Source organism: Ailuropoda melanoleuca, chromosome 9 (assembly GCF_002007445.2).
Source record: "Ailuropoda melanoleuca isolate Jingjing chromosome 9, ASM200744v2, whole genome shotgun sequence".
NCBI lineage: Eukaryota > Metazoa > Chordata > Mammalia > Carnivora > Ursidae > Ailuropoda > Ailuropoda melanoleuca.
Window position 1 is genome coordinate 48,341,411 of NC_048226.1, and position 25,952 is coordinate 48,367,362.

The following is a 25,952-nucleotide window of genomic DNA, read 5'->3' on the forward strand; positions in this document are numbered from 1 at the left end:
TTTTCCAATGTTCTTTGTACTTAGGAAATATTTTGTGCATGTCCCTTTTTTGCAGCATAGCTGCTGATTTCGGTGAAAAATGGGTGGTGGTGTATTTATTTGTGTATATATTTTTCTTTTCATTTTGCATTCTTTAACAATAAAAAACTTATAACTTCATTCCCCCAGGTAGTGATAGAAGTCAAGCAAAAATTATTTAAAAGAAAAAAATGAGATTTATATTTTAGTTTGAATGGCAAAACAGAGGGAACTTAGGCAGTATAAAAGGGTCATGAGTTCACAGGCAAGATTATCTGTAGTGTTTTATCTTCATAAACATAACAAAAAATGATTTAGAATTCAGTTTTAATTTGAAATAAATGTGTTAACTTACTAAAACTAAATTTTTTAAAACAAAATTAAAAATTATCCATTAGATCTTTCTACTTTTTTGTCTTTTAGTCGTCTTACCTCTTTCTTGGAATCTCATTCTGTAAGCATGTTTTATTAATGATCTATTAATAAGCATTCACTTAAAACATGACTGATTAAAAAGTAGACCTGATTTTAAGTAAGTGTTCTGAAAATGTTTCATTTATTGAATTCATTGAGGTTTAAGTTCCCATTTGTATAGCTAGAGGGTAAATTACAGATACTCATGCTTGTTTTATCATTATAATGAAAGCATTATTCATATTTGCAACACTAATTAAAATTCTGTTCTGACCCATATAAATTCAGCCTCTCCTTCAAATAGATTATTTTCAAATCTTTATATAAACTTTACTATATATGGGTATGATAATGAAAGTATCTATCTTTAATACAACATAATCAAGGTTAAGAGAAAGTAAAAATTAGGTTCAGACTTTTTAATACTGCAGGGTACATTTTTAGTACCCTACAGAGAGAATTAGTCACACGACTCCCATTAACTCTAATGGAAGCTGTATGGGCAAACTGTATGGTGAAATTCTTAGAAAGTTAAACATCAGTAGAGTTCGCTAGTTTCATTTTTCCTCTTTGGAACTTTAGTTTTGACTCCTTTTACTTTCTAATGGTCTAGAGGGAAGACATATCAATAAAAATGATTAACATAAATGTTTTCCAAGTTTTAGAAGCCCACTTTTTTTTATGCATTTGCCCAGAAGTTAGGAATCTGCAAACAATGCTTAATAGCATTTGAGACTCAATTAGCAAGTAAATTCAACTAACTAAAGAATGTAGTTTTTAATATAAACATTATAGTGTTCTTTAAATACGAACATTATAGCACTTGTCCCTTAGTGCTTATTCCTTTTTCACATTCCTGTTTGCAATTACAATAGCAAAATCAAAGACTTTATAAACACTTTCAATACAATAAATATTAAAATTTATTTTACCTTTGTATCAACCTAGTAAGTCTTTATATTTGAAATGAAGTATGTTTGGAATTCTATATATCAGTCTTATTAAAATATTGTATACAGTTCTTGGGCACTCTTGAGAAAGAAACATATGGACAATTAAAAATTAAAGCATAATCACAGGGGCAAAAGGGGCCTAATTGTTCTTTACCACTATCAGCAACATCTTTCCACAATTATAAATTCAATCACCTGACTATGTGGTGAAGTTATGATCAGATCCATTTAAGTTAAAGAGATCTAAAGTTAACAGATCCATTTAAAAGCATTTAGTATTAAACTGAATTTACATTCATCACACAGAATATTAAAATATTCCTCTAATGTCAACTCATTCAATATGTTCATAGCACTACTCAGATTGGAAACTACTAGGTATCTCTCAATTTCCCCTTTTCTCTATCAAATAGATCTACTTAAATTTAGAATTTGGTAGAAATTCACCATTTAAAACATTAACTTTAAAATTTTTTTTTAAAAGAACCCTCAGTGTGAACTTAGGAGAATCTTCCATTTTTACCTTACTTGGGCATCTGAATCACCAAAACTGGATTCGTCAGACAAAAAAACATGGTTTAATCAGGAACAAAAAGCAGACATTAAAAAGAGCATTGATAATTAACATCATAATTGATTTCATCTTGGATAAATATTCCATAAACAAAAAACAAACAAACAAAAAGATGTGGTCAAATAAAATCTTACGGAAGTGAGGTTTCCTGTAAAAACATTAGATGGTTATCATGTGAACCTTGAATCATGCATGCCGTCAATGAATATTAGTGCTGCAAGCAACACTAGCCATCTAGTCTATACCATCATTTGTTTTCTCATTTAAGTAGGCTCTACGCCCAATGTAGGGCTTCAACTCATGACCGCAAGATCAAGAGTCACATGCTCTACTCACTGAGCCAGCCAGGTGCCCCCTATGCCACGATTTTAAAAGCGAAGAAAATGAGCCTTCAAGAAGTAATTATCCTAAGGTCTTCCAGGTATTTTGTTGCAAGCAAAATCAGAATCGAAATCTCTTGACTCCATTCATTCATTGAATAATTTTTTACTAAGCACCTATGATATCCTTATACAACATTAGGAAATGGGTTAAAGTGACGAACAAAATATATAAGATCGTTACCATTTTGGATCTGACATTCTAAATAAAGAGAGAAAACAAAGAAGGAAATAAGTAAAGCAAAGAGACAGTTTCAGATTTGGTGTAACTTTCACCAACTAAGAATGCCACTATTTGATAGTGTTTCTCTTCTTAACTCTTGATATTTCTTTCCTCTTTTTGAAGTTAAAAATAATGAGAGATTTATTAGTGATCTGCCTTTCATCCATCTTAGTGGTCAAGTTCTCTCAAAAGACACACAAATATTCATGAAACACATCAATATTTGCCATGCTCCATCACACTCATGTTTGTCAGCTGTCAAACATGTCAACTTTTATTAGAGTTTTCCAGTATCTGACTTTTGCAGTTTTGGGATTTTTGAGTTTGTTCCTGTGTCATAGAAGAAGTTCAAAGACTGAAAACGCAGGACCATGTGCTAAAAATAATTTCAGAAAGGTGTATGGGTAAGGATTCTCTTCCAGAGTAAATGGTTATCCCTCCGTGGTTATTTCTCATTCCATGTGATTTTTCTGTGTAGAGAACAAAAGAGAGTTTGAAAGATGAGGTGGGGTGTGAATCTGGCTGCTTGTAATTCTATGAAATTATACTGACTGTCTTGTCTTCAATGTCAGACAGTAAAACTGCTTCCTCTAACTAGCAAAAGAGATGCTCAGTGCTTTTGTCTTTCATTTTTTCTTAATGCATAATTTATGTATGGCCCATTTATTAATAACCATGAAGTGTTGTACCTGGAAATCTGCTCACAAAAGAATAGAATATACAGAATTAAAATGAACATTTCATAAGGTAGATATTATCTTTATATTAAAAAAAAACTTGTCCTAGTTAATTCTTTCTGAGAATGTTGGATAAAATCCAACAGAAATTATTCAATTATTAATATAACCATATTTATCAAATTAAACAAGAATTCCAACTATATCCTGGTTACTGATAAATCTCAAGGGGAATAAAACATTTTTTATAATGACATCTTCTACCTAGAAGAGAAAATATTTCAATAAAGCACCATTTCTGGGAGTTCCTTGAAGGCAGAGAAACTTTATTATTCATTTTGAATGTATTTTCCTTGCTTAAATTAATGGCATTACATTGTAATGATGATAAAATCTACAATAGCTAATATTTATGAAATAATTAGTATTTGTGAGGCAACTATCTTCTAAGTCAGGTATTATTATCATGTCATGTTACCAATGAAGAGAGTTCAAATATTTTGCCCAATGTCACTCAGTTAATGAGAGGAAGAGCTGGGATTTGAACTCAAGCATCTGACTCCAGGACCCACCTTTTTAACCATTAACTCTATTATTTTCCACAGCTTGCTTAGAGAGGAAACTAAAAAAAATCACTTAAATTAAATTGAAATCCTGATAGATTTAGCTCTTCTGATATAAGCCACTAGGAAGACAATCTTCTGAATAAATGTTGGGGTAAAAAGTAAAACATTTAGTTCACTGAATAATTCTATGTATTCCAAATATTTTAGGCCTTGTAGAGGTCTAAAGCTGAGAAAGGATTTTAGCAATCATACCAGTCCAATCCTTTCCATTTTCAGATGTGTATACAATCCCTTCTGTGACCAGTGAGATGACTCAGGTTACTGAGTGCCATACAACTTGCTAAAAGCAAAACGAAATTTCCTAGGTTCCAAGTAAAAATTTTTGAGTTACACCTTAACTGTTTCTATTTTTGTTTATGTATTTCTTTGAAAGTGAATTATACCTAGACTGTTGCTATATGTAATGTGGCAGACAGGCTCTTAAAGTGTCCTTTGCCATCCTTACTTCCTGATGCCCATGACCTTATGTGATCTCCTTTCCCTAAGTGTGGATGACGTCTGTGATTTGCTCTTTTTTTTTTTTAAGATTTTATTTATTTATTTGACAGAGAGAGAGAGACAGCCAGTGAGAGAAGGACCATAAGCAGGGGGAATGGGAGAGGAAGAAGCAGGCTCCCAGCAGAGGAGCCCGATGCGGGACTCGATCCCAGGACTCCTGGATCACGCCCTGAGCCAAAGGCAGATGCTTAACTGTGATTTGCTCTTAACCAACAGAATATGGTAAAGTCAATGGGATGTATTACTGACATGTATGTGATTATTTGATTACTTACATAAGGTCATAGCTCCTATTTTGCTGGAGCCTCTCTGGCTCTTTCCAGCTTTGATGAAGCAAGCAGTCCTGTTGGAAGGCCCATGTGGTAAGGAACTGAGGGGAGCTTCCAGCTAATGGCCTGTAAAGACCTCCAGCTAACAGCTAGAAAGAAAATGAGTCCTTCAGTCCTACATCCACAAGGAAATGAGTTACAGCAGTAACCTAAGTGAATTTGCAAATGAAACCTTCCCTAGTTAAACATTCACATGAGAACTCAACCCTCAACAATGTCTCCACAGCAGTCTTTCAGAGGACACAGCTGCTCTGTGCTTAGATTTCCAATCCACAGAGATTGTTAGATAATAAATGTCTGTTGTTTCAAACCACCCCTTTTAGGGCAATTTCTTAACACAACAATAGAGTGTACTTGTATTCATCTTTCCTATGGCAAGAATCTGACGCTTCATTTTATTATTGTCAAACTAAGTAAGTTTCACTAGGTAAATTTAGTTACTTTTGATGTAATAGGAGAATCTCAATAAATACTATTGAATGAAAGAGTGATAAAACATCTTTAATAAAATATTAGTAAGGAAAAACTGAGATCTGAACATGGTATTAATATTTTTAATGTATTGCCTTAAAACACCACTCACTTTTTATTTGTATGTACATAGAGAATGAAATTGCAGTCAAAATGGCTTTGGTTTTAATCTCAAGATTAGAGAAGAAGAAATGATTTGGCCTCTAGAAACCGTTTGTGACTTTCTTACATATGTGGGATGCATAGTGCTAGCGTAGCTCTTTCTGTCACTTTAGGGTCAGTGCTGTAAAGCAGTCACTAGTGTGGCTTTTTAACAATCATTCCATGTGTAAGTTCATTTAAAAAACTGCTTTTGACTAAATTATTCATTTTAAAAACTTTACATTATCCTTGAATAGGCATTTATTTTCTTCCTATGTGATTCAGGCATTCTTTAAAGCTTATTAAACAGTCTTCAAAAACCAACTAGATATGAAAAACAAATACATGGATTTGAGTGTTCAATGACAATGCTAGACTGTGTTTGTTTTTTTTTAATGTGACTATCCGTAAAATTAAGATACACTGGAGCTATTTCTATAGTTATCATTTGCCATTGACTGTAACATTACTAGGGTTATAGGCAAATAAAGTTAAATTACAGTAGCCATTAGAACAATCTTAAATTTAAAACATAGGGCCTTCATTTTGTACTCTTAAAAGGAATTTGCAAAACTGTTTGGTTTCCAGGCATATAACATTTCTGGTGTCATGGCTAATTAAAGAAATCTTACCTATATTAAAAAAAATTTTAAATCATCCAGTTTGCTTCATTTTACAAGTGAAATATTGAAGGGCAGAGAGAGATCAATTCAAAGACAAGAAAATGGTCAGTGACAGAATAGCATTGGCAATCTATTCTCCTGAACTTTACTAAAAAACAAAGACCTCTAATTTCTTGTGCATTTATCAAACATTAGTAATAGAGTCACAAACATATCATTTATGTGTTCCTTTTTTATCTTAAAATACAAGGACCTGGGTGCCTGGGTAGCGCAGTCGTTAAGCGTCTGCCTTCGGCTCAGGGCGTGATCCCGGCGTTGAGGGATCAAGTCCCACATCAGGCTCCTCGGCTGGGAGCCTGCTTCTTCCTCTCCCTCTCCCCTGCTCTGTTCCCTCTCTCGCTGGCTGTCTCTATCTCTGTCAAATAAATAAATAAAATCTTTAAAAAAAAAATACAAGGACCTAATATGAGAAATCTTATTTTTCATGTATAGATTTATGCATTCTGATTCACCAGGGATACCAAGTAAAGGTCAATAAAGGAGATTGGAAGTAGTCGTCTCCCAAAAGAAAGGGACAAATCTTAAGAAATCATGGTTGTGGAGGAGTAGGTATATAGCATGTCAACACAGCAAATAATCTTTGAAAATTAGTTTACTAATAAATAGCTAGTGGGGTTCATTGTGTCTGCCAAATCTGAATCACTACTTTCTGTACTTTTGAAAAAAACTCAAGAGTTACCATTCATCATTCTAACCACATATAATGAAAGCCAGAATATTAAAAATAATGAAATTTGAAAAAAAAACTAGAAATTCATAATGCACGAAACAGTTCAGAATTTATTTCTGGAGATTATAAATTATGTATCAATTTAGCAATTTATAATCTTTCTAGGTGTTATGTATACCATATTAGATTAAAAAGTAGAACTATGAGAACTTAAAATAATTTTAGAAAGTCCAAAATAACCAAATGCCATCCTACTCTAATGTTTATTCACATTTAAAATTGAAAATCTACATTTTAGGGTTGCTTTTTACCCATTCCAGAATGCAATATTGCATTTTTCTTATTCTATTTAGGCAAAAGAGTAAAAGCATTTAGAAAAGGGAACGTCTCTCATGAGAGACTATGGACTCTGAGAAACAAATGAGGGCTTCAGAGGGGAGGGGGGTGGGGGAATGGGATAGACTGGTGATGGGTAGTAAGGAGGGCACGTATTGCGTGGTGCACTGGGTGTTATAAGCAACTAATGAATCATTGAACTTTACATTAGAAACCAGGGATGTACTGTATGGTGACTAACATAATATAATAAAAACACATTAAAAAAAAAAGAAAAGGGAACGTATTCTTTTTTTCTTTTCTTGAGAGAGTTGGGGGTGGCTAGTGGAAGGGCAGAGAGAGAGGGGGAGAGAATCTTAAAGCAGGCTCCACCCCCGGCTCAGAGCCCGACAGGGACAGGGGATGGGGGCTCAGTCTCACAATCCGAGATCATGACCTGAGCCCCAAGTCAAGAGTTGGCCGCTTAAGTGACTGAGCTGCCCAGGCATCCTGGAACTTATTTTTTTTAAGGTAACTTTTGGGATACAAAAGCAATTGCAAAAACTGAAAATATGTTACCAACAGTACTCTGAAAGAAAACCTCCTAAAATAACCAGTTTCAGGGGTAACACTGGGGCATCAGTTAAAATAAGAAAGCTTTTACCAACTTTTATCGGCTCGAGTGTATGAACTTTGCAACTCCTTCGAACCACATGGTTTTCATATTCGGTATGCCTGCATGCATATATGTGTACAGATAATTGCTATGCCTTGTACCAAGGATATGAACTGTGTAAAATTACTGTAGGAAGTTGTAAATGATGTATGAAATGAGAAATCTTTGCCCACTGGCAGTACATAGATAGAAGAGAGATAGTGACGTGAAATCTCTTCTCTGTCATTTGTCATAGTAGTCATCTTATAAAAGGCAGAACATATCAATAAACCTGAGTGTCAAACACGCATACTAAACAATATATATTATTTCTCTTTTTTTAGGTCTCCCCTCTTTCTTGAAAAACAGTTTACCAAAACCTTTGTGCCCAAGGTAAATATAAAAAACTTCTCTGTTAATGATTTCTGTTGCCCATGCAAAAATTAAATGCAGAAATTCTAAATAGGACTATGGAATGTGACTTTATACTGATACTCAGTATTGCTGAGTTTTCAGCCTTGCCATCCAAGGCAAATCTTTTTTATGAGGACATATATAGAGGCTTTATCTGCAAGGTCTAATATGCAACCATTTAGAAACATCTGAGGGTAGCATTGACAGTTTCATCTTGCATCCCGACGTATGAAAGATTTCAGATTTCACCCTGTCATTGGCTGGCAGAAGTCAATGGAACAGCACCTCTCTCCTAAATTAGTTCTAATACAAAATTCTTGTGGCTGACTCCTCAATCCCACTGACCAACCCCCAAATCAAATATTTGGTCAAACAATTACAATAACTAAACTTAGGTATATTCAATGCCACCTCATTACAAAATGTTATAGTACCAGGAAATCAAAGCTGAGAACAGAAATAAAAACAAAATAGAAAAAAAAAATCTTTGCAAGTGGGCATATATTTTGGGTTATAGAATTTAAGTGTAGAAACGAAAACAGAACAGGTGAAGTAAACCTGTTCCTATGAACAAAAATAAAGCCAATATGGTCAAGTAAGTTCATGAAAGCATGTGAAACCATAAACCAAAGTATCTTTTTGGTGTTCAAGAAGTTGACGGCTTATTAATGCAGAGCTCAAAATATAAGAGGTGATGTTTTTCGTGACACCTGAACTTTATTTTTTATGTACACAGACGGAAATTTCAATATTCATGAAATTGCATCTTTCCAAAACTGAAATGTGTTCCTTCATATGCCAGTTACGGTTTTATTAAAATTATAATAAAATTTAAAAATTAAAAGGAAAGAATATGCTCTGGTATTTGACATTTTTTATAGGATGCTCTTGATAATTCTCTCTAAAAATTGTAAAACAAATATTTCTTTACCAATTGAGTTCATCTCTTCTTGGAATCACACTGATTTTTCTTTGGCTTGATAAAGTTAGAAGTGAAATATCTGATTTTATTTCCGATCAATGGACCACACAGATGAGTGAATTTTGTTTTGCATATGAGTCACATAAAAATGACGGTATCATTTTGTTGCTGTGAATAGAATGAAAAGAGCATAAGACAAAACAGTATCTGCCTTTGGTTTATTTTTGGTTTATTTTTGAAGTGGAATGTAAATATTGTCTTATTACAGCAAACACATAAACAGCAGAAATTAAATTTTTCAAACTCAAAAAAAATCTTTCAAAAGTTGACTCAATATTTAGACTATATTTAGAACCTGTACATTTTCACCACCACCTTTAAGGCTAATATACACAGATACTTTTTTGTTTCTTGTTTTCTTTTTCTTTCCTTCCATTGCACATGCTCCATTATGGTTTGTGGTGCTCTCATCACTGAAGTGCTACTATCCACTCAGCTCCTTGTCCAAGACCCAATTCTTGTTACTCTTATTACCTTAGAGAAAATGTCTCAGTTCCTCTATTGTCCTTCTTTCTAAGTATTGATATGTACCAAAACTGTGGAACCGGGATTTTAGCAACTGACTGTTTTGCAATTCCTCTCCCATGGTATTTTCATTTTTCATTGTTTATGTGATCAAGACCACAAAACCTGGGAAAATTCTGAGAGTACCAGCTGGGTGGACAATTAAGGAAACACTTGCTGAAGTCCATACATCAGATAATTATCCCCGCCATCCGTACTGTCAAATAGAGTCAGCAACCACATACTTTGTTTCCCACGAAAAATAAAACATCTCCTCTCCTCCCACAACCGGCCCAACCACCACCACAACGCTGGGATTAATTTATATCAGGGAAATAGGAAAAATTCTGTGAGGCAAGGAAAATAGGGCTCTCTTCTGATATTGATCAGATCCTCTGGGTTAAAACAATCAGTGAAATCTCTCTAGTATGATAATATTTGCTCTTAGGTAGAGGCAAGTGTTCAAAGATGATTGTAGGAGTGATATCAGAGTATACATTTTTATTTCTCCTTGTGTATATATAAAAGCATGTCAAAATCTGCATAGGATTTTATGCAATTAATAGCACATCCACATGGATCTATCTCTAGATCAGAGATCTCCCCTATTAGGAAATATTTGTGAGGATGTGAGGACTTTAGTTGACTCAATCCATTGAAATACTTAGACCTACTCAGTGAGAATGTTAAGTAGAAGTCAAAATGTACCATAATTTTCCTTGAACTAAAAATTCCATCAACAATTGTCTCTTAGTGAAAATTCTGCAGGTTACCTTTGGTTAATCAGAGGAACAGAAAACATCTGTCAAGTTCTTGTGTTGGTTCAAAGCATATTTCTGTTCTCCCACCATCCACTTCCGGCATTTTCTTCTGGCAGCTGTACTTCCTGCTAATCATTTTCTCTAATACCTCTCCGGAGATATTTGTTCAGCTGATATCTAAATTTGACAATGGAGTTAGTTTGCATTAAAAAAAAAAAAGGCTCCATTTGTTAAAGGTGTAAATAAATAAATAAGTAAATAAATAAATATACTTGATGACCTGTAACTATAAATAGAGCTTACTCCACACTTCCTTTTAAACGACATCTTTTATACTGAAGAATGGTGCTTTTGTTAAATTTAGTGATATGTGATTCCTAAAATTGGGAAAGTAGAGTCTTCAGGTTTTTTTTAGGAGGCGTTGATTCATGAAAATTCACATTTTTTTAGTAAACACTATAACTTTTGCCAGAATATACTCAGAAATCGCATGACAGATGATTTTATGGTTCACACACTTTTGCTTAATCTTCATACTAAAAGGTAATTCAACTGTGTTCTGGACCACTTAATTTAACCAATTTTATTGTAAGTATGAAGCCAATTATTTCTATCTATTGAGAATGTTGTTAACTTGGTTTTTGAAAAATGATCATATCTGCCATGAAGACACTATGAAATTTTTTCATGTTGATAAATACTGATATGTAGCTATACATAGTGAATTATGAAACAATGAAATAGGAAATAGGAATTTTGGCTATTGGAAAATAAAATTATGGGTTTTTTCAGCCCACTCAGTGGCAGGTAACCTAAGTCTTTTAAAATAAAGATATGCAGCACTCCTTTATGACAGCTAACTTCTTTGTTTTTTGTCTAGATAAATTTCTCTAAACGATTATCAACATTTCTATAATCTCTTTTTTGTTATTGTTTTTTAAGAGTGTTCAAAAAAATGTCTTGATGTCTATTAGCAGTTAGTTCTATAAATTCCTTTTTTTTTAAGATTTTTATTTATTTATTCGACAGAGATAGAGACAGCCAGCGAGAGAGGGAACACAAGCAGGGGGAGTGGGAGAGGCAGACGCAGGCTCATAGCAGAGGAGCCTGATGTGGGGCTCGATTTCATAACGCCGGGATCGCGCCCTGAGCCGAGGGCAGACGCTTAACCGCTGTGCCACCTAGGCGCCCCTATAAATTCCTTTTTTTAAAGATTTTATTTATTTATTTGAGGGGGGGGAAACATGGAGGAGAGAGGGTAGAGAGAAAGGGAGAAGCAAGCTCCTCCCCAAGCAGGGAGCCTTCCCTACTCGGGGCAGGATACCAGGACCCCGGAATCATGACCTGAGCAGCCGCTTGACTGAGCCATCCAGTTCTATAAATTCTTGTGAAATATAAGCTGCCTTCATTTTGGATCCATTCTAGAAAGCTGAGTTTATATTTTGCAACAACATAGACACCTACATTATTTGGATACCATGCCAAAACCAGGCAAAACTGAATTTACATTACAAAATAATATCTTTCTGGAATTTAAAATATTCTTTGCCTTATATTCCAAGTTCTGGTAGCTTTAATTTTGATAATACTAGGAAAAATCAGCTTACCACAAGAGGAAGAAAATTATATGAGTAACTTTAAAAAAAAATCACCATTGAAACATAATTCTCACTTAAACATGGAATAAAATAAAATTCCATTGTCATTAGAATAAAACCTCTACCATGTACCTAAAATATGTTTGCTGTTTTGGAAAATATGTTGTTAAATGCAAATTTGGTATCCATGAGATCTTGTGTAGTCAATGACTGGTTTGTATATAAAATTGAGTAGTAATTAAATTAGTTAATGACATGTAAAGCACTATTTGCAAGCATCCTAGAAAACTGAACTAGTTCAACTTACATTCTACAACAATGGGGATACCTACCTCTCTCATATATTTGCACCAAATGCAAATTGATTAAGGTCCCAAATTCTAACTCAAAATTTTTCTCTAATTTTAAAGAGTATATAAATGTAGAATGTAGATTATGCTTTCTAGCTAACAGCACAATAAACAACATTCTATTTTGAGTTACTTTAAGCTTCAAAGTTAAATCATGCCTTACGGGGTGCCTGGGTGACTCAGATGGTTAAGCATCAGGTCCTGGGATGAAGTCCCATGTTGAGACCCCTGTGAACCCCAAGTTGAGCTCCATATCAAGCCCCACATTAGGCTCCCCACTCAGTGGGGAGTCTGCTACTCCTTTCCCTCTGCCTCTCCCCGCCCACCTGCTCATGTGTGAGCTCTCTCTCTCTCTGTATCTCTCTGTCTCAAATGAATAAATAAAATCTTTAAATAAAAAAAAAAGCCATGCCTTACTAATCTCAGTAACAAGTTTACTAGTACAGTATAGTACAGTATAGTATGATATATTCATTTTAAGGTCCATACTTAACTTCTTTTTATTATTGCTATTATAATGCATTTGCTTTTATTAGAAGTCTTTTTTTGGCCTCTTTTCTTTTTGAATTTTTTTCTCATTGATTTTCAATTTATCCATTATTTCAACCCTTAACGAGTTAGTGTCTTTCCCTAATTATCTTCTCCCATCTATATTTTCTCCATTTTAACATCAGATTTTCAGTCTATGACAAACTGTTTCGTCTTTGGAATGATAATAGGGATTCAGATTCAACCATTTGTTTATTCAACAAAAATTTCCTGAGCATTCTGTTAGTCTTTTTGCCCCTTCAGATCTAATTTTCAACCTTCTCTATGCTCTCCTTGCCCCAGAAAGCTGGCCTTTATGGTCTGAAGCAATTGGGCTCCAATCCATCAGTCTTAACGATTGGACTTATGTAATGGTACTGGCATGAAGCAAGAGGTGGTAGCTGCTGCTTACCCTACCTGAGCCAGCTGCCTATAAGGCAGCTCTCTCCTATAGGCAGAACTCTTCTCCCGTGTTCCAGTAACTCCTGACTCCCTTTGCTCTTTATGACCTGAGCAACAGCTTCCTTCTTGTCAGTTTCTCTTAAACCTGTCTGTACTTCGTAAATGAATTCTTCATTAATTGGGGACACCTGGGTGGCTCAGTCAGTTAAGCATCTGCCTCTGGCTCAGGTTATGATCCCAGGGTCCTGGATGAGTCCCACATCAGGCACCCTGTTCAGCGGGAAGACTGCTTCTCCCTCTGTCTGCCGCTCACCCTGCTTGTGTTCTCTCTCTCTCTCTCTCTCTCTCGCTGACAAATAAATAAAATCCTTTTCAAAAATTTCATTAATTGTCCCATTGAATGTGTCATCTATTTTCTGATAGATCTGATCTCCTACTCTGTGCCTGAATTCATAGTCTTTTCTATATATATTTTTGTAGATTTTATGAATAAGTTAATAATACAACCCATATTTTATACATAAAGAAACAAAGACTCAAAAGGTTTAAAAAACTCTCCCAGACACTCACCCAATATAGAGTATATCCAAAAATTGAATCATGGTATCTTACTCAAAGTCTAGCACTTTTTTCCTGAGGTTTAGTTTTCTCCTACTCCCTCCTAAATGTCTTTCCATTGGTAACATCAATGATTATTTACTAAGAACCTATAATACATTGTAATGTATTGAAACTGTATCAGGCTAAATTCATAGGTATATAGGAACAATAGACATGCACCTGACTTGTAATAATTTTGTTCAAGAATCTCCAGTTATGAACACTAGAAAGGGGTCACATTTTTCATTGTTAGTATCAACACTGAATTTAAGAACTGTCTCCTTATGGGTCCTTGAAAGCATCAGAATTAGGATTCCTTTTGTTTATCCTTGTTGACATATTAAATAGAGAGTTGGACTAATGGATAGACAGACAAGACAAGACAGCAAACTATGACCTAGATCCAAATGCTAACCATGGAGAGAGCACCAGTTTATCCAAAACTCACAGAGTCAGTTTATTGGCAATACTAGCAAGTGGAATCTAATAAAGGAATGTAGATTCTGAGGGTCAATGGAGCTATAGAGATCACCTGGAAAGTTGTCCACAGACAGTAAAACTGTAAATTCTGAGGGACATGGGAAACAAGAGTACTCGTAAAAATTAGGTAGGAATCCAGAATGCTATATACTCTTCAGATTTGTTCTGAGTAGTAAATAAAATAGCATATGTGAAATATGCAACCTAGTGCTTGTCACAAAGTATAGTATGGTATAACAAATGACACAGAGAAAGCCACCAATAATCACGCCTCTAAGAAGATAGACTCAAGAGGAGGTTGGGTCTAAGATACAGGGCACCATATAGCAGAGATCTTAACTAGGATAAAGAGAAAATGGGAAATCAAGGAATGAACTGATATGGCTCAAATCTAAACACCTACCTTGCATACAGGTGGCCCCCACACAACATTGCAACAGAGAAACGGCGCCTGCTAACAACTCTTCCACAGGCTTCTCTCCACAGACGCGCTGAGTCCCTTAGACTACTTGAAGTTCTAAATTTATGACACAGATTAGATCTATTTTTCCCACATCTGACCTGTGGCCCAGAATTAACAGTTCCTTTCTAATCAAAACCCTTATTTTGAAATCTCAGGTGTTAGGAAATCTGACAAGTCATTATTGTTCATGAGATAAGAAGGACTTTTAGGTTTAATGTTTTTTCCTCAAGATGTTTGTTAACCTAAGTCATCTTTAATTGTTTAAATATTTTAATGTTAAGGGGAACTACTCCCATCTGTAGAATTTATTTGTAAACATTAGCAACACAGAGACGGTAAGTTTTGGTGATTTTGTGGAGGGTTCTTTCTTCTCAGAGCCTAATGAGGGAAAAAGCCAAAATACAGGTGTTTGGGGAATTATGTTTCCATCCATGCCTCCGCAGGGATTATCATTCTTCCTTGATCTGAGCCAGAAAATTCAGTCGTGTTCAAGCAAATTATTAAATTATCCATAATTATTTGTTATTCAATTTTTCTAAATTAATTTGTACATTTAATATAATTCTTAATCTTAAATAGCCTTAATTTTTTGGATTTTTTTTTAGAATATGACAGAAATTAGTAGTAAAATTAATTTAGAAAAATAAAGGGAATATTTTAAGATGTATGAAAAGGGAAGTAATGAGGGTATACAAACATATAAACTACACAGTTCATTAAGATTAAAGCAAGTCTAATTAACAGTGTATTTTAGACTGATGCACAAACTTCTAGACAGATGTACAAACTAAAAGAATAAAATAATAAATTCAAGAATATCACTATAGGGGTGCCTGGGTGGCTCAGTCAGATAGATTAAGCTTCTGCCTTTGGCTCAGGATCCCAGGGTCCTGGGAGGGAGCCCTAAGTCGGGCTCCCTGCTCAGTGGGGAGTCTACTCTCCCTCTGCTCCTCCCCCACAGCTCCTGCTAGCTCTTTCTTTCTCTCTCAAATGAATAAATTTAAAAATCTTTTAAAAAAAAGACTAACATTATACACACATATTAATACACACATATTCTATATATATATAACTTATATATGTTTATATGCATGTGAATATACATATATAATTAAAGGGAGCATCATAAAAAGGAAAATAATTGTGTTGGGGCCATTTATTAGCATTTGAAAAAATGTAGGCGAATATAATAAACAATACTCTATAAATGCTAATTTATAATAGTCAATTAAAAACTACAGAACACTAGCCAAACAACTGCAAGACTAAACAAAAATAATATAATATTTATTTAACTCTAAAGAGGTAAAAACTTTTAAAATTTGAAATTATAAATAAAATCACAAAAAAAATATTAACAAATTTGGCCATTAAAACTGCCAAAGAGTAAACAGCATAAAATAAAAAGAACAGAGCCGAAGGAGGATATCTGTATCAAATGTTAATGTTATATAAAGAATTCCAATTAAGGGAAGAAAATGAGAAATAAAGACAAAGGATGTTATATAGAGTTAAGGCAAAAGGAAATATCTTTCAGAAATTAGAAATCAAACAGGGAAAAATAAACACGGCATTTTCTAGTAAAGAAATGCAAATTAAAACAGCAATGAGGTATTTTTAGTTATTACGATTTAATAAGTATTTTTTTGGTTTTATTTTGACTCAGTGCTAGTGTTATTGCTATTCCTGGTGCCTGTTTAAGTTGAAAAAAATCATCCAGAGAAAAAACTAGAAATAGCTTTCAAAACTCTAAAATATTCACTTTTTAATTCAAAATCAAATTTCTTAAAACATATAGTAAGCATATAGGCTCAGCCTGATTCTAAAATGAGACATGATCTTTAGAGAAAAACTTTAGGGGCGCTTGAGTTGACCGACTCTTGGTTTCATGATCTCAAGATGGTTAGATGGAGCCCCAGCACTGAGTCCCCAGCGGGGAGCCAGGCAACCCCCAGCCCAGCGGGGAGTTTTCTTCCCCTCTCCCTCTGTACCTCTCCCAGTGCACACAGTATAAATAAATAAGTAAATAAATAAATAAATAAATGTTAAAACTTCAAATGGCAGAGAATAAAAAGGAAAAAAAACACTCTAGTAATCATTCATAACCCCTCATACAGAATTAACCACAGATAAAATTCTGGTAAAATTTTCCTGATGTTTTTGCACAAATACAAAATTTTATGTTGTGAAGTTCTTAATATATAAATATATGTGTGTATAATACAGCTTTGGTCTGCCTTTTCATTTAAATCATTAAAATGTGTTGACAAGCATCATTTTAATGTTATCTAGTCCTCTACTGTATATTCATGCCATGATTTATTTAACCATTTCTTTATTATTGGACATTGAGGCACTCTTCAAATTTCCACTGTTTAAATAATAATGCACTCCATAATAGCCAAAGTTCAGAAACAATCTAAAAGTTTAAAAGCATGAGTGGTTAAGATAGAATACATTTAAGCTGTAAAAATTAATAAAAAGTCTGCAGTACCATGGAAATATGCTTATGACACAATGTCTACACATCAAATTCCAGTTCAGTTCAGCTCTTCAAGAAACTTTGCCTGGTACATCACATTGTACCAGCATTAAATGTTCGTCTCACTTCTATTTAATAGGTAGGAATTGCAGGCTTGTCCTGCTCTGTACTCCCAGTTCTACAATGCCTCTATTTCAGCACCCTGTGGGCACCCAGGATATGTTAATTATATGACTGATTGAGTAAATCTGCTAATGAAAAGACTAAAAAAGATTAACAAAGCTTTGCTCACGTTCTTCTTTTTTCTTGTTGTTTTCCTTTCTCTAGTTAGCATGTACGCATACTTTAATCTTAGGCTTTTGGGCTAGGAACGAATGATGTTCAATAGATTTGGAAACTATCCCACCTTAATTCTATCCTGAGGTTACATTTAAAGAGCAACAGTTCGGTGTGAGAATGTCGGTACTACAGATTTGCTTCTTTTTGCCTTGGCATACAGAATTTCAGAGGGAATGAAGCTCAAGGACCAACATTGCCATCACATGACACCTGTGATAACAGATGACAATCAATCATGCTTTTAACCTTAATATCAAATTAGAATAGAAAATAATGCCAAAGAGCTCTCAGAAAATTTACTAAAGACAGCTTAGAGACTATGAAAATTCTGTTGAATTTCAACAATAATAAACTAGTACGAGATTTTTTTTTTGTCTTCAGCAGTTTAGAAAGTCCTAAGTAATGATATATGGTGAAGATAGACGTGAAGCCTCAATTTATTTTTTCATCAGGTTCATTTCATTCATGAATGAGATATGGTAGAAGATTTAGGAGTGCTCATTCTCTCTGTTTCATCCAAGTGTCCAGCACTTGGCTATACTGTGCCCTATGCAGGTACAGTTTTGCAGCCCAAATCATCGCGAACATCCCGGCTTTTCTGAACTGTGCATGCAGTCCAGCAAACCGTCTATCCTTGGCTTGTAACTGTCAACAGAAGGGGAGCCTTGTGGTCACACACGAGGGCACAAGTCACCCAAGTCAAAGGACAAGGAAGAAATGGGATATTTATTATTTCTGTCAATATTAAACGGAAAGATTTCTGCTTTTTTTGTCTTCTAAAATTATGTAAGCACTGCTCAGCAGACTTTGAAAGAAAGCAGCAAATTTGAAAAAAAAAGTGGAAAACTTATCATAAATATTAACTTCTTCTGTGGAAGAGATTCTGCTATTTATGAATGATTTTGCTGTTTCCGTGACTGCGTTATAGAAGTCTTACATGCCAACTTATGCATGCATGTAATTAATTGTTCCTTCAGGGAAACAGTCTCTTCACTTAAAGGTGAGAGAGGAAAACACTATGTCTCTTCCTACAAACAAGGCAATGAGAGCTGGAATAAAAGAGGACTTTTTTGTTTTGTTTTCTCATGCATGAACCCACACATGTACACACACACATGCGTGTATACACAATAGTGACAGATGCAGCGCCTTCAAAGGTTTGGGAAAAAGCGTGGCATTCTCAGTAGTCCGTGACATATATTAAATGCCTGACTTTACACTCTCAAACTAGTTTCATGGAATTACTATTTCCCCTACTGCTCTTACATCATAATTTGGGTCAATAAATATCCCATTGGGCTATAAGTTTCCAAAATATAGAGACAGTATCTCATTCACCATAGCAGCCGCAGCACAGTTCAAAAATGTGAATCCCATGCCAACTATGAAACGCAAATTCTACTTAATTTTATATTTTGTTTATAGACTATTTCTACCACATATAAAACCAAATTATTAAAGTGTAATGTTTATAAACTCAACAAGTTTGTATAACCATAATGTTCTCTTTTTTTTTAAGATTTTATTTATTTATTTGACAGAGATAGAGACAGCGAGAGAGAGAAGGAACACAAGCAGGGGGAGTGGGAGAGGAAGAAGCAGGCTCACAGCGGAGGAGCCTGACGTGGGGCTCGATCCCATAACGCCGGGATCATGCCCTGAGCCAAAGGCAGACGCTTAACCGCTGTGCCACCCAGGCGACCCCATAATATTCTGAATGACATCTGTTTTTCAAATTTTTTCTCTCAGATTTGAGTTTCCTTTGATTCTTGAGAGAATCCTTAAAATCAAAGTTATTGATTTGAAATATCATCCGTTAGTGTAACATGCCAAACCTAGAACTTTTCAAATAACAAATCAATATATACCTAGAGACATTAAAATATCCTATATATTTATCATGGTAAGTAATGGTTTCTGAGGACTTACACAGTACCAGGTCCTGTGCTATTTCACAGAATATTTAAAAGCCATCACTTGAGATGTCTCTCTCTGTTATTATAATCTACATTTTATACAAAAGGAAAACTGCTCTGAAGAGATAATGACTGGTCTAGGGGTCTCAACAACATATCAACTGGAGCTAAAATTCAAACCCCTTTTTCCCTGATTCTAATGCTTCCACTCTTACATACTTTGCTCTGTTGTTTGCTCAGTGATAATTGTGTACCTTTCTGACGTTCTCTGGCTCCACCATGATAGGGGCCAGCAAACTGCATTGGCCTAATTCTGGTCTTCATAGCACCCTAGGAAGACAAAACAAACCAAAACAAAGTAATTTTTAACTTACTCAATCTGAATGACCAATGTTGGGATCAAAGACTTATGGCCTCTTTAAATAAGATTTTAATCAAAACAAATATGTATTTATCCGGTTAACATTTAATGAGCCCCTACTATCTGTGAAGCATTCTCTATACATACATAAATTCTGTAGTTTTTTACTGAAGCAACATACTTATGTTATCCACAACAGAGTACATACCTGTGATGGGATTTGGTTTGATGGGTATGACCAATTTTCATAATCTGTAACCTTTATGAGTAAATAAAACAAACAATTTTTAGCGAATATCTTTTTGAGTAAAAGCGAACACAACAAAAATAATACAAGCAATCATGAATGATAGCATAGGAAGTTAAGCACTAAATCTGATCTAGGAAGTAAAAACAATAAATTCTCACACAGTACCATGGTTTATACTTGATCTCATACAATGATATGTAAATGCAACAACCACAACTAAAGAATATTCTTAGAAAGGACCCCACGACAAATACATCCCATTAATGTCACAGAAACATGTCAGTCGAAACAGATATTTTCATACGGAATACTTGGATTTTACAAATTTGAGAATCTTTTACAAACCTGTGAGTGAAATTTATGCCACCATCTCAGCAAAAAGGACCTCAAAGATTAAACCTGCCACATCCAACATTCTGACATCCACACCCTGGACTGTGTATCCAACTCCTATGCATTTACCCTTCTTCGGAACAAAATAGCTAGACAGTCAGCTAACTTTGGCCAAGAGTACTTTCTTCTTATTTCTTAAGAGAATGAAGAGATGTTTCTCCTTCACTGATATAGACTTTATTTTATTCCTTTGTATTCAAAGAAAAGAACATTTGTTTACCAAGCGGCTACTAGGAAAGCAGCATAATTGCTCGAAGCGAAGGCTGGATCCCGTCTGTAGTACTGGTCTGCTCTGTAGACTCGGGCAAGTTACTTCATCTCTATGTGCTTTGATTTCCTTCATCTGTAAAGTGGGGCTAATAACAGTACCTACCTCAGTGGGAAGCTGAGCAGATGGATAAGACAATGTACATAAAGCCCTCACCACTATGCCTGCCACGTGATGAACTACGTCAACAAAGACAAAAATTGGGGCACCTAGATGGCTCAGTCTTTAAGGTCTGCCTTCGGCTCAGGGTGTGATCCCAGGGTCCTGGGATTGAGCCCCACATCGGGCTCCCTGCTCTGCTGGGAGCCTGCTTCTTCCTCTCCCATTCCCCCTGCTTGTGTTCCCTCTCTCGCTGGCTGTCTCTATCTCTGTTAAATAAATAAATTAAATTAAAAGAAAAAAAAAACAATGATAAGAATGGTGTCTATCAACCTCTCTGTACCTGTTTCTTGTGAGAATTAAACAGTTTTCCTATTCTGACCCTCCCCTTCTCTCTCCTGCAATCTCTTAGTAAATAAACTGTTTTATTTCATGTGGAACATTCCAACTGAGCCCCTTCTCTGGGACCCTCCAAGGAAAGGGAGGATAATATTAGACACAGAAAGGTATCCTGATGCACCTTGAGAACATATGCTAAGTGAAATAAGGCAGTCACAGAAGGACAAGTAACTCATGATTCCATTTGAGACACCTCAATAGCCAAACTCATAGAAAGAGAGTAAAATGGTGGGGAAGGGTGGTGGGGAGAAGGAAATGGGGAGTTGTTCAATGGGTATAAAGTTCCAGTTAGTAACATGAAAAAGTTCTAGAGATCAGCTGTAAAATAGTGTGTCCATAGTTAAGAGTAGAGTTCTATACACTTAAAATTTGTTAAGAGGGTAGATGTCATGTTATGTATTTTTTACCACAATTTTTTTAAAGTATCCTGAGCTATGATAAAAAGGTCAGGCCAATAGTAGAAATATGTGCTTCCTGTGCATTCCATTTGTTCTTATTAAATCCCAAACAGAGACCCAAAAGATTCTTTGAAAACTCAACATTAGAAGTTAAAAGTTATCTGACACTTTGAGCCAGTTTCTTCCAATCTGTCAGCTGCTGTCTCTTAGAGAAATTTTATGCCCTGAAGCAGTTGGGCCACACAATAATTCATAAGTGTGACTTCTAGGAACACCCACTTTACACAATACCAGCATTAAACATCCAAAATCCTAAGCTGTAAAATTCAAGGGTAATGGAACCAAAAGAATGAAGATTTGGAAGGAGCTGTGATTCCAGCAATTTCAAAGCTGTTATTTAATTGTGAACCACTCATCATTTCCCAAACACGTATTTCACAGATTAAGTAGGAGCATACAAATTGGTATTGTGGAATTTGGGGGGGAAAATGTGGTTCTCCTAAATATGAATTGTGACACTATGGACTGTTATAAAAATAAAGGGGCACAGCAAGAAATAGCAGTCACAGAAATTGGAAATGCAGAGCAGAATGATTATAAGCTTGTGTCATGCATTCTGTCATTTCTGATCATTTACAGATAAGACTTTCCATAGGAAAAAAGTCTATGAGCATATCGGCTCACAATTTCAGTTCTGAATTCAGTGAAGGAGTATCTTCACTGGCCTAATAAAATAAGGGAGAAACAGCCTCATCCTTCAAATGAAGACCACATTTATTAAACATTTAAAATGGGAAGGAGTCAAGGAGTGACAGGTTGTAAGTTGACTAATTAGGCAAGGTCTTTAAAGGTTATTTCCTTATCCTTGAATAAGAATATAAATGTAAAAAAAAAAACACCAAAAACAAATGCTGTAAAGATGTTGAACCTCGTAATTGATATGCCGATTTACTGTGAAATTTTACTTTTTTTTTCACATTATTGAACCTTTTAGTTTTTCAATATTATGAAATGTATTTCTTAACATGACATGATTTTTCTTACTGGATATTAATTTTTGTTATTTAGAAGATAGAAATGTAGATGTAAAAATATTTTAAATCTACAGCTATAAAAGAGAATCCTTGCAAATATAATATCAGCATTCTTGATATGTTTTAAAATAGATATGTACATTTTTTTAAATAGATATGTACATTTGATACCTATCAAACACTTAATAAAAGATGACTCTTCAAGGCAATTTGCAAGCTATGGTTTCATCCAGATCTATGTCAGTGTAAATCAGGAACCTTTAGCTCACCGTTTTTCTAAACAAGTATGCCATAATCTTTGCTAGCTCTGTTTCCGTGAGGCCGTCATAAATGTACCACACTGCACTGTCTCCTCAGAATGCAGTCACAGATTCAAATACTTGAAAGCATAGTGAACTATACATACAGTGAGTCTATATCAAGAGTTGGTAATATCCTTCACCCTCACCTGTGGGGTGTTTTTCATTTTCACAAAATCTTAATATAAATGCACCCATCATGCTGAAAAACACCCCATTATTATCACACTTCATTGAAGAAAACCTTTTCTATTAGTCTATAATATGAAATAGGAATGGACACTCCTTTCAATGTATATACATATATGGTTTGCATATAAGGTCTACTAGATTACCCAAAGTGGACTTTATTGAATTGAATGCAAACATTGATTCAAATAGCAGAAAACATTTTTTTCCTCAATTTGCTGCTACTGATATTTAATTTACTTTGATCTAAACATGTTAACATTATCCAAGTGGAAGAAGCAACTAAGATTTGTTATTATAGATTTATTTCTAATGGTGAAGGTGTCTACTAAAAAAAAAAAGTAAAATAAAATGCATAAAGTATTTAATTTTCAGTCTTCAAACTTAAATGGTATATTAAAATCAGAAAAAAAATGTAAACCTTTGCCTTTTCTGGAATTATAGTTTATAGTTTTGTATTTATTGAATGCATTCATAGGCTCCCTTAGGATGTGAAATGTATGGAAATATATGTGCATTGCTAAAGAAAGAACTAAATTTATTCTTTCCCCACATCATGCTCTTCTTTGCAGTAGAGGTTTTTAATTCAATACAGAGCTAGAATGAAATGGAGCCAATTTCCTGGTCTATATGTGTGACAAATGCTGAAAGTGGCACAAGATTAACAAATTAGTTGAAGTATAGATCTTAAAGGGTTTTTTCTGTGTCTCTAAATCAAAATTCATACTTTATTTGAAATGAAACCTTCTTTAGAATTCAATAATGACTAAAGGTCTTTTATTTCTCTGTATTTAAGATAAAAGGATAGGATGTATGACAACTACCAGCATTTTTGAGCAAATATTTTTATTTGTAAGAAAGCTTACAAAGATTATATATTTGGAATTTGAAATGGTTTTGATTGTAATCCTGCATCTTGGGTTAGTCACTGCAATGTGTGATTTGGAAAAGACAAAACATTCTTTTCCAAATAACTAGTTATTCCCCCCAAAGAAAAGCATAAAATGAAAATCAGGGGTAAAATTTATTTATTTCTGCATTTTTATAGGTAAAAGCAATGTTTAAAATGTTAGGTGCTAGATCAACATGCCTCCTTTTCCAATAGCATTTGTTAGCCTGGTTTTAAGTAAAAACTATCAGGCGTGGCTGTTTTACCTAACCTCAGAATCATATGCTTGATATAATCCAGATATCTGACACCAAACAATAAAAACATCTGTGACAATAAAAGCATGTAACAGTTGTGGAATTGTTTAATTTTGGAGAAAATGGCCACCTTTGATAATCACACGTGTGTGAACTGATTTCTCCTCTTTGTCGAGAAACTTTTCTATTTTGCAAATGGTGTTTTTTGTTTTTTGGGTTTTTTTTTAAAGGAATCAACTTAGGACTTGGAAGAGCTTTTTAAAAGGTGTTCTGAAATACGTGGTTTGGATTTGGCTCACTCATTTCCGGTTTAGAGGCTTGTCATAGTCCACCTGTTTTTGCTTGGGCTTAAATTATATAAAAATACAGCATTTTAAAGCAAGCACAGCCTTACTTGTTGTACCCAAACATGATAACATGCTTAAAATTCAAGAAGAGTTCTATGCAGGTTGTACGTCTCAGTCACCCAATCTCCTTTCACATATCTGTTCATGTTGACAGACTATGTCATAATACATCAACAGAAAGATCAGCACAGAAGAACAAAATTTCATCGCCTGACAGCAAGAGGAAAACTGATTTTCAGTATTAAATTAGTAAAAATATATCATTACCTCACCTGCAATAAGTCTACCACCTTTAGCAGATAAGGAGCCTGCTATAATCACACAAGTACATGCAAAGACAATTAGGTTTGCTTGTATGTTTGGCATCACCCTTTGACTGACAGCCTGTTCTCATTTTATCTTGTATGTGTTATTTTTTTTTATATCTTGGAAGCAATTTAGAGAATTAAAAGCAATTTCTTAATGAGACATGCGGTATTACATATGTAAAAATATATATCTGCCAAACGTTTGGAGGACGGTCTATCCTATACCAAGCATAGGCAGAAACCTATTGACCATTGAAATGGAAATGGGTATTTAAGCTTCCAATAAAAGTTAGGTACCTTTTTCATATAACATCTTGCTCTGTTTGGATTTCAGTAGAAATTTCACAATACCTGTAATAAATAATGTCTTTTGCAGCCCAGGGCATCATCTGCCACTTAGGCTTTAATTTTGCCCCTGTTTGACCACTCTACAACATATGCACTTCTCTTTTGTCTATTATCCTAGAGTTGTGCTATTCCCAAATATTGACATCATCTACTTTTATCAGCATTAACTGCTCTGAAGCTTCCCAGGCTCATGCTCAGCTCTATTTCTTCCTATTGATTATCTTCCTCACTCCAGCAGGTAGCTAGCCAGCGAGGCTGTCCTGAGAAATAGCTTCCAATGACTTTATACGCACAATTTACACGGAATTGTTTAAAGAAGATATTAGCCTCAATACAAATCAGTGAAGCTCATTTAGTCAATACTGCACAATTCTGCTGTTGGCACCCTGTCACATGCTCGTCTTTACAGTCAGCTGCCGTACCCAGTCTGCACATTAGCTATAGTATTTAGTTTCATATTAAAATGAAGCCGGGTTTTTTCGCTTTTGCTCTCCTTTTTGAAATCTTTTCAGTGTACTTTTTACATCACCTCACTGAGCCATGTGATAGTAATATATTTTGAAATATAAAAACCTGAGATTAAATGTTTGATTTTTGACAGTGTTCTTAAATATAATAAATTCAAAAGGAAATACTGTTAAGTTAAAATGGAGTGTTTTTCATTAAG